The following is a 9925-nucleotide window of genomic DNA, read 5'->3' as shown; positions in this document are numbered from 1 at the left end:
TCAGCAGCTCAAAGAGCAAAGGGCAGAAGACGCACGGACAGGCAGCGCTGCCCTTACATATCTCAGAAGAAACAACGTGCGTTTCCCAGCAAGCAGCTTTCGGGTTCAAGCGCTAAAGAAGGAAACGTTTGGGGGATTTGATGGGATTTCATCAACCGGGAGTTCAGAGTTTGAATCTCCAAGGGAGGGTGAGCTCAAGAAGAGGAGCTCTGGTGCCAAGGGGCACCCTGGCAGTGGTTGTGGGTGGGAGCTCAGACCCAGCAGCGCTCAGTGGCCCCAGTTTGCTGAAGCTCACAAAAAATGAATTGCAAAATGGAAGGTTGCAAATTTGGTCCATTTCAGAAGCCAATAGTTTGTAACAAAGCGCTGGTAAAGGGGTGGATGGGAGTGGAGCCCGAGAAAGTGCTGTAGTGATGCGCTATTGCTCTGAGTCCCTGGAATCCCTTTTAACGTAAAGAAAAAGTGTTAACAGCGTGTCTAGGGGATTTGGCTTTCTCACCCCCTGGATTCAAATAACGTCTAGCAAAAGCAAACGCTTTAAAGAGGAACAACCAACCAGGTGACAAGAGAATTTTCGCAACGATGCCCACGGCTCAGCCCATTAGTTACTACAGAGTAACTCCAGCGCAGATTTACTGCGGACCCCCACCCTGTGCTCACCCCACATGCGCACACGTGCCCACTCACATACTCCAAAGAAGAAGTCAGTGCCCAGCAGTTACCACGTTGTGAACTTTCTTATGGGGTGCGGTAGATTCTCCATGTAGACAAGCCCTCGGAAGCGTTAGATTTGGTCTAAGGTTTGGGTGGGGTTTTTTTTCGGGAGATTGTTGGTGGGGAGCAGAAGTGCCCTGAAGCCCCTTATTTCTCACTGCAGTCCACGTTTCTAGGTCCCAGGCTGTCAGCTGGAGACAGCAGAAAGGCCGGGGAGTGCAGCTCGTGGCCATGGGCTTGTGCCCGCAAAGTTTTGATAAAAGAGAGAGGCTCAGCTAATACGGAGCCAGTGGATATGGCTGGAAGCCATCTACGAGGCCTGGCTAAAATAACAGGCGAAGAAACTTTGCATAGTCTGGGCGGCCGGATAGAGGACCGAGCCCAGTAACAACCCGCGGCAAGGACGAGGTGAGGGGGAAGAAGAGGTGATGGGGCCGGAGGGAGCGTGTCGGGGTCGGATCCTGTGGGAAACGGCCAAGGAGCCGCGTGTTGTGGAAGACGTGGCGAGGCGCGGGGTACGTATAGGCAGATCGAGAGGAGCTAAGTCTATTTTCTTGTTATGTTAAATATAAAACGTTAGAAAATAATACTGCTTGTGGAACCGTCCCCAGCCAGCTCCGGGGATGCTGGAGATTTCCAGAGATACAGAAGAGCATGCGAGGGTGCAAGAACAGGCGTGGCGATCTTAAACTCCTCCGTGCCTCTGAAAATCTCCTGGAAAGCCCTAAACGGAAGCCCGAAAGGGTCGGGGAGATGAGCACTGACAGTGGCGGGGGCTGGATCACGCTGAAGCTTTTGTGTGATGGACATGACATGACATAAATGTGTAAATGGGTAGAACGGGCTCTCCGTGCCTTGGTACTGCTGCTACAGATTAACCAGGCTCTTTTCTCAGCGCCATGAGTATTAACCTCACTTTGGGTGCACAGAGAGAGAGAAATGTGTGGTTTCATAGAGAAAGCATTATTTTTCCTTCCATTAAAAACCCCACCGTGGGAAGCAGGTGAGGAGGAGCCTGGCGTTCTCATGCAGCAACGTCCTGCTCTGCCAGCTCTGAGCTCTGCCCTAAGTGATAAAAGAGCTCGTAGGAACAGACATGGAGAACATTCCCAAAGGCATGCAAATGGTCATTGTCTCTTTTTTTTTTTTTTTTTATCATCAAAAATACAAAAGCACCCACCACATCCTCCAGCTTTTGCGGCTGCGTTTTGTTCGGAGCAGAGCCGTGGTCCTGCTGCAGCTCTGCTCTCCCTCCTCCTCCATGGAACAGCTCTCCGCTCCTGACGGCAGTTTGAGCTTTGTTTTTTTGTTTGTTCTGCTTTGTTTTGTAGAGACAGAGAATTTGACGATTTAAAAACCAACAACCCCCCAAAAATTCAGTGACTTGTGCCAAAATTCTTAGGAGGATTCTTCAAAATGTCCTGTTCTCGCCTTAAATTTTTCTTTTAAAATAAGCTTCGTTCTTGAAACTCTCTCCTCCTCTTGTACTTTAGTGGTCTCCCCACTCCGTGAGTTTTGCTGGAGGGGAATGAGGTAGTGGATTTCCCCCTTCTCCTCTCCGTTTGGCGTCCGATGTTCATTCCCATTCCTTCTTGCGATCTTTTTTATCCCATCACTTGTACAAACTCATTTCCAAGAGGCGGTGAAGTAGAAGCATGCGTTCCTTCAGACGGCGCTCCAGAGCAGGCTGTCCAGGGCTGCCCACCTACACTGTGACAATTTTTTGTTGCAAGGCTGAAAGTAAAAACCCCAAAAGGAAAGTTGTCTTCCTCCTCTTCGAGGTATTTGCATGCTAAAACGTCTTCTAGGAAACTGTAAAATAAAGAGAGTCTTAGGGCAGCTTCCAGCAGTCACAGATGTTTCCCTTATGCTCTTGGTTTGGGCTTTGCGTGTTTCTGAGGTTCCCGTTTGCTGAAGCTGCATGCTGGTTTGGCAGGTGAGTTTGTGTTTGGGAGGTTCCCCAAACGTTTTGGGGTTGCATTTCTGGGCGGGTTGCTTTGTGTCCCAAAACCCTTTGTTTTTACCACACTACACACTTCTAAACCCACCACAAGCCTTTGCCAGGGCAAGACCTTTCACCAGGGGGACCTTGTATGGTCACCACTGCACCATGGGACAGCACAGGGAGGACTTTCCATTCGGGTGATTTGAACAGTGGGTGTTGCTCCTGGAAGGAGCCTGTTCTCTGAAGTGTTTTACATGCGTGTGCGCAGCTGGAGATGATCAAACCAGCATGGACCGCACAGGTCCTTAGTGCCCTACCACTGCAGTTGGGGTGGGAACGGAGCACCGCCTGCCCTAGGGTGGTGGTGGATGGTGAGCAAGTGTGTCCTGTACACTGGGCTGGGGACAGGAACCAGGTGAAGGACTATTTACTAGGGCATGTAGTGATAGGACGAGGGGGAATGGCTATAAACTGGAAGAGGGCAGGTTTAGATTAAACATTAGGAAGTTTTTCACTGTAAGGGTGGTGAGGCACTGGAACAGGTTGCCCAGAGAGGTTGTTGAGGCCCCATCCCTGGAGGTGTTCAAGACCAGGCTAGATGTGGCCTTAGGCAACCTGGGCTGGTGGGAGGTGTCCCTGCCCATGGCAGTGGGGTTGGAGCTCGATGACCTTCAAGGTCCTTTCCAACCTAAACCATTCTATGAAGTTCCTGCTCTAACTGGGCTGGGGAATAGAAAAGGAAATTTTACCTCTGAAGCTGAGTGAAATGTAGAGCACGATGATGATGGTCCCCAGGATAATGGAGACGATGCTGAGCAGCCTGGCCATGCGGCCCAGTCGCCGGGCTCCGTCCGTGTCCCCTTGCTGCCCGCTGTTCCTCGACTAGGGGGAAACATAGAAAGAGGCTCTGAGAACGGCTGCGGCTCTGGGGCGACTCTCTGGCTGTAGTCCCCAAAATGAGAGCTGCTGTGTCAGCGGGGGGCTGGAGGTGCCACCCTGGGCTCTCGCAGGGAGGCATGCAGATGCCTGTCACGAGCTCACGGCTTCGACAGCCCGTGGGTCTGTTTTTTGGAGCAGTCCACCCGGGATGCCGTTCTGTTTGCCCTGGCTCGGAGCTGGACTGGCTCAAGCCTGTATTTTATTGGAGTGACAAAAAATAGCCCCGGCGTGGGACAGGAGGCACAGCGCAGCCCCAGCCAGCAGTAGCCCCTCTCTGACTCTGAAAACCCCTCAAATTCTTGACTTCAGTCCCCAGAGCAGCTCACTTCTGCAGGATCACGCAGGGGACTGCATCCCTCAGGGGTACCACTGCCCTTCTGCAGCTTTCATACTGGAAAAGCATCCTGTCTCCACTGTCTGCCACCAATTTATGTATTGAGAAGTGATGTATATTGGCAGTTCAACTATCACGGACAAACTGGGGAAGAAAAAAAAAAGCAGTGACATTTCCAAAGCAGCATGTGACCTCTTTGCTGGCCGTCGGAGCTGAATGTGTGTGCGGGAGGAACGGGCTGTGATGCAGCGGGCAGTGACTGCTGGCTCTCATCGTGGGATGGGATGTGCTTTGGTGCCCCTGCGTTACCCTGAATTTCTGCATCAACGTAGACGGGTTGTGTTCACCACCACTGTTTTTAAATGCAGTCCTCCTACAGTGAATTCCTGCGCTTGTGTGTGCTGTAGGGAGGGCAGGAACAGTCCACAGAGCTTCTCTATTCTGCTTCTGGTTCCATTGTGATTTCCCCTGCTGCTCTATTGATTTCTTGGAGCAGCTCAGTGAAAGCTTTCCTCTGCTCTGTAACTCAAAGAAAGGGCTCGCTGGCTGTGGCAGGGCTGAGGAGTGGCACGGGGGAAGGCACTAGTAGGTGCCTGGAAATTATTGTGTGTGGACTCATTAAGGGATGAAGAGAGATCCCCAAGAGTCAGAGCTAGACCAGGACTTGCCTGTTGGTGGGCGCCGGAGTCTTAACGAGAGGCTCTCGGTGGGATAAATTGCAGCGGTCCTGTTCTTTGGGAACAAGTGGCAACCCAGGGTGGATGGAGAACACAACTTGGGGTTTCCCTTGGAAACTTTGCTTTTCAATGCTCAGTCAGGGCTGGCCACCAATGGGCTCGGCAGAGATCCAGCCCCTGGGGGCATCTCCGGGGGGGTTAGCGAAGCTTCCCCAGGGTCTGCCCAGCATTGCTGCCAGGGCCACCACTGCAAGGGGCCGGATGGGTTGGAGCGGGATTTGAGCTCACACCCAAAGAGGGAAGACATAAGATTAGAAGATCGTGGGCTCACCAAGACCTTGCCTGGTGCCCAACGGGGCAGTGAGGGCGATGCTGTGGCCTGACTCCCCTGAGCTTCAGTGCCAGCTCTCCTACTGCCCCGTGCTCAGCAGTGCTGCTGATCTGCTGGGCAAGAGAAGTCTCCAACGGACCTAACCACACACAGCAACCTGAAGACCAAGCACAGCTCCTGAGGAAAAGTATAGTACAGATGCATCGTAAACTTTCAGAGCAAGTGATTAAACAAGAAAATATCCTGCTTCTTGCTCTTGTAATTGGCAATCGTTTGGTTCCCAAGTGAAAAATACTGAAAGTCGGAGTTCCTGGTGAGGGAGAAGCATTACTGCTGAGAGAAGAGCCCAAAGTGCTGCCCAGCCTGCCGGAGCCAGCGCGCTGGGCTGCCTGCACTTGGCTGAGGGAGGACCTAGCACTTAGCAGAAGGGCAGCTGTGTGGTACCACGGCGAGGTTATTATGGCGAAACTACTCACCGTGCGTCAGCATTCGCTGCGTGTGCGGTGGAGAGGCTGGAGCCCCTCCATCATCAGCAAAATGGGAACTCCCTGCTCGGCAAGAGACAGCCGGTGTGCGACTAGCATGGTTCTCCGGACCAAAAAGCCTTCCTGAATTCATGCAGAGCCCTTCTGCCTGCCGTGAAACCCATCAGGAAGTGCTTTTGGAGGGAGGGAAGCTGGATAAGGAGTTTTAAAGTCCATCGGTAACATCTTCACCTGGCGGGAAAGGTTTGGAGTTGGGGGAAGGGAGCGAGGCAGACTGGGGGGAGAGACCAGGGCAAGGAGGAAGGAGCCCAGTACACGGTCTGTCACCTTGATCCGGTGGAGGAGTTGAGCAAAACTCCCCTCGACCTCACTGGGGATGGGGTATATAGATACTTTAACTGCCCTGAAGCGGTTACTCTTTCTTTAGAGCTGCTTTTGAATATTTAACATCTTTGGCTGGGTTAAAGGCTTCCTCTCTGCCCCATCAGCCTCACTGAGCTGGGTGTCAGGAGAAGAGGACGATCTGGGGCAGGCTGCAGGGCCAGCAGCTGCCCCCAGCCCGGTACCGTGTGCCGGCTCCTCCCTTTGGAAAGTGGCTGCTAACACTGGGGAAACTCCCAGTTAAAAAAAAATAAATATGCTAATTAAGAAGAGTTAAAGGTGGAAGTGTATTAAAACAATCCCACTTTCCTTTCAAAAAATGTGTGTATAACAACTGGAAAACCGAAATAACTGTGCTGGAAACCCTGTCAAATGTTTTTTTTGAAAAAAAAAGGAAAAAAAAAAAAAGAAAACTAAGAGTAAGGAGGCCTAGCACAGCTCCAGCACCGACCATGAACCATCACTGAGAATTCAAATGAATAAATACTACTCCATTTCCCGTTCATTCTGCTTTAACACCACTACCCTTTTGGCAGCACCATGACCAAAACATCCCCAGCCCGGGCGGTGCGCCGGCTGCTGCTCTGTAGTGCTCAGGTAGGTAAAATGCAGCTTTGAAGGTTTCCATGTACCCATTTTAGTTTGTGTCACCACGTAAATAACGTAGCGGCGCCTCAGACAGACGGCTGCTTCCACTGCATCCCTGCAAACGTCCCACTCCGCTCACGTGCCACCATCTATAACAACATCCCCACCGCTGACACCAGGAGAGCTCAAGACCTCGTTCCGTCTGGTCTCGCCAGCACGTTTGACAGACAATATCTAAAACCGATGGGATGCAGCCAAGAGCCTATTTTCATTACAGAACAGGAGGTGACAAAATGAAGCCTCATGGGCTGGTGGGGAGAGATGGGGAGGACGCAGTAGCTCAGGGATTGACAGGATCCCTGCCCTGCTCACTGGCAGCTTCCAACATTTGGGATATTTTTTTTTGGCTCAGATTTTTGTAACAAGTGTAATATTTTTGCAGGGTGTGGGTTAGCTTGGAGTGAAATACGCCGTTTTAGCTGTCTTCTAGGGAAAAAATATAGGCTAACGAATTTGATATATTTATTGCTGCAGCTTCTGGAAGTGTTTACTGCTCATTTATCCCGAACAATTATGAAAAATACATCAGCATTGGCATGGGGTGTTTAGCAAGCGTTTGTTACTGTACACATATTATTCATCGGTGTGGAACGGTTTGATTATAGCTCTCTACTATCACTAATCCTGTGTTTTGCTTTCCACATAAAAACATGAACATCTTGTTTATTAATCAAGACTCGCCGAGGCAGAATATCTCCGAAAGGCTTGAGGGCTACGGGGGAGGGAGTCACTGCGTGTGTGCCAAGGGACTCCCTATTAACAGCCGAGTATTAGAAAACCTGAAGGACCCTGGAAGTGGGGCTGTACTGCAGCACCCATGGGGTCAGGTAAGTCCGGGTGGTTCAAAAGAGTTATTAATCTTACCTGTTCTCAAACCGCTATCTGCTCCAGTTACTGTTCAGAAGGGGATTTTTGCCTAATAGATCACCTAACTTGTCTTGTTGCAAATGAAGGCAATTACTTTTCTGTGCTGGTCCCAGGGATGGAGAAGACAAATCGTCACCTCCTCTTTCCCAATTTATGGATTTGGATGCACTCTGCTGCCTTCCACCAGTTACTCGGAATAAATCATTAATCCTCGCCACTTGCGTTTTGTCGAAGAAAACATTCTGAGAGAGGTATAAGTCAACATCAGACTTAGATAGATGACTGTGCCATTTGAAATGAGTAAGGGTAGTTTGACTTCTCCCACATCTTTCGGGAATGACAGCGCTTATTTTGGACACCGAGCGCTGTGCAGAATTGCCCTTGGCATTACTTTATGCTGGTTCTGGCTGGATTTACCTTTCTTTTCCTACTTCACTTCATCTGTTTGGAGTTTTGTACACTGGTAAGTGACCCCTCTGCTGCTTCTCCTGATGTGGCTGCACGCAGGAAGGTAGGGGAAGGGATTTGATAACATCAATAGAGCATGTGTGTGTGTGTGAGGTACCCGGCCCTGCCCTGCACTCCTCTGACATGGGTCGCACGGGGCTGCACTGCCCTTGTGCCCACAGCCCGGCTCTCCGCCTTGGGCAGGGACCTGAACCCCTTAGTGCAGCCAGGTCCTCACTTAGTCAAGAAAATGCATCTAAGGGTCAGTGGAGGAGCCTCCAGGTAACTTGTTTCCATGAGACCAGCGTTATCAGGAACAGGCTGGGGGCTAGAGCAGGGGTTTTTTTTCCCACCTCTGGCCATAGGCCCTGCTGGGATCTGAGAGCAGCTTTTGAAAAATGATTTATGAGACACTAAACCCAAAAGCATTCATTTGCTTTCCTCTCTGGTTGCTGCTTATTGCCCAGAAAAAAAAGCTTTCCTGTGCAAAAAGCATTGACTTAGGAAAGAAAAATACAATTGCAGAGCTAAAGGAACGTCAGCACATTGTGGAAAGGTCCCCCTGCCCGCCGGAGGTGCCGGGAATCGTGAAAACCTGGTTCCTGCTCAGATTTGCACGTGATCAGGCACTCCTGGGTTTTATTCTGTGGGGAGACCTAAGCCTGTGGGAGGCTCGGGAGTCACTGGGAACTAAATTCCCCCCGGTGTAAGCAGGTGAAACATCGGCTGATGCTCTGAGAGCTGTTCCTGCTGGCAGGAGGACCCAGCCAGATGTTTCTTGGCTCCCCAGGGTCAGCACAGAGTGAGGATCATTCCTCATCTGGTCTACTGGTGCTGTGCAGGGGTCCCTGACTGGCAGATGTGGGAGATGATGGTATAGGCATGGCCAGGACTAGAAACGTCAGTGATAAATCAAGTGTCCCAGGGGACAGAGAGCGCAGGAAGGACTGTGAAAGGGCCAGAGGATACACACTGGCTACTAAGGTGCTGTGTGCGCTAGAAGCCTTGTCCTGGAGGACAAACTCATCCAAGGGCGCTTTCTGCCTCGGCATCCCCAGGGGTCGGGCACTCCCTTCCTCAGCTGTGGGTGGGCTCTCATCAATGCTGTCAAGGGCCTTGGAAGCAGAAGGCAGCCAACTAGTCTTATTGCCTTGTTGGTCCTGCCTCCCTTTGTGTTTAACACAGCAAAGACACACCGGTACCTCGCGGTCTAGCAGTATTAGCTGGCTCCTGCTCTTTATTCACTGCTCACTCTCCTACTCCATAGGGCTTATGTGGCCCAAGGCACATCCCCGCTGCGCTGGAGGCTCTAACGCCTGCAAGGGAGAGTGTGAGAATCTATTTTGCATGAAGGCTAATGTGGTTGGAAAATCCCCGTGAGAGCCCTTGTTTATTACCGTGGATATGCAATACCCAGCTGCTTCCCCTCCCGGTGCGGTGCAAAGCCAGACAAGGCTGGCTGGCTTCCCCGTATGCTGCCTAAACAGGCTCCGCCACACAACTGTACTACGCAGATGACAGCTGGCACTGGCAGAAATGATGATTCCTCCTCAAAATGGAAACTGGTCTCTCTAGAGGACCTTCTGTGGTAACTGCTGGTGTCTGTCTTCAAGTTGGTGGTGGTTTTGGGGGAAGTGCTGGCTGTAGGTGCCCCTCAGTGTATTTCTGTGTAGCGAGCAGGTAATTGCTTTCCCTGAGCTGATTTTCAAAGAAAAGCTTTGTCTCCATTGCAAATCAAGGGCATAAAAGGTGCCCGGGGGCTGTAAAGCAGTGGGGTGTCCTGATGGGTAAGGGGGTGGCCATACTTGCAGTGCTGTGCTGACAAAGCCACCTGTACCTGCGATGGGTGGGAGGCTGGCTGGCTTTCTTCTCCCCTGCTCTGGTGGTGGTATATTTGCTGAGGTGTGGGGGATGTTTAATGGAGAAAAATGCTTCTCCAGGGCAATTAAAAGAGCTGCGGGTACAGCCCATCCCTTTGAAGTGCCTGAGGACAGGAACCGGCCCCCAGCCAGGGTCTCCCCAGGGCCGCAGGGCTGGGCACGGCTGCGAGGAGGTGCGGAGGGAGATCCCTTGTCCTTGCTTCGCCACGCAGCTCCTTCCCGGGGAAACCCGGCGAGCCGTTCTGGACCGCTGCCGGGCGGCAGGGACCGGGCTTCC

General features: G+C 51.6%; 1 long non-coding RNA gene across 1 annotated transcript; it reads right to left on the bottom strand.

Moving 5' to 3' along the window:
* Positions 1–1869: 1869 nt before the first annotated feature.
* LOC104282138 lies at positions 1870–3541 on the bottom strand. Its single transcript, XR_717889.1, has 2 exons — positions 3409–3541; positions 1870–2526 (listed from the first exon to the last, which is right to left on the bottom strand). It is a non-coding gene; the product is annotated as an uncharacterized LOC104282138 (long non-coding RNA).
* Positions 3542–9925: the final 6384 nt, after the last annotated feature.

This window comes from Charadrius vociferus, unplaced genomic scaffold (assembly GCF_000708025.1).
Source record: "Charadrius vociferus isolate BGI_N301 unplaced genomic scaffold, ASM70802v2 scaffold782, whole genome shotgun sequence".
NCBI classification, from domain to species: Eukaryota; Metazoa; Chordata; class Aves; order Charadriiformes; family Charadriidae; genus Charadrius; species Charadrius vociferus.
The sequence above is the reverse complement of the archived record's forward strand: the minus strand, read 5'-3'. Positions and strand labels throughout refer to the sequence as shown.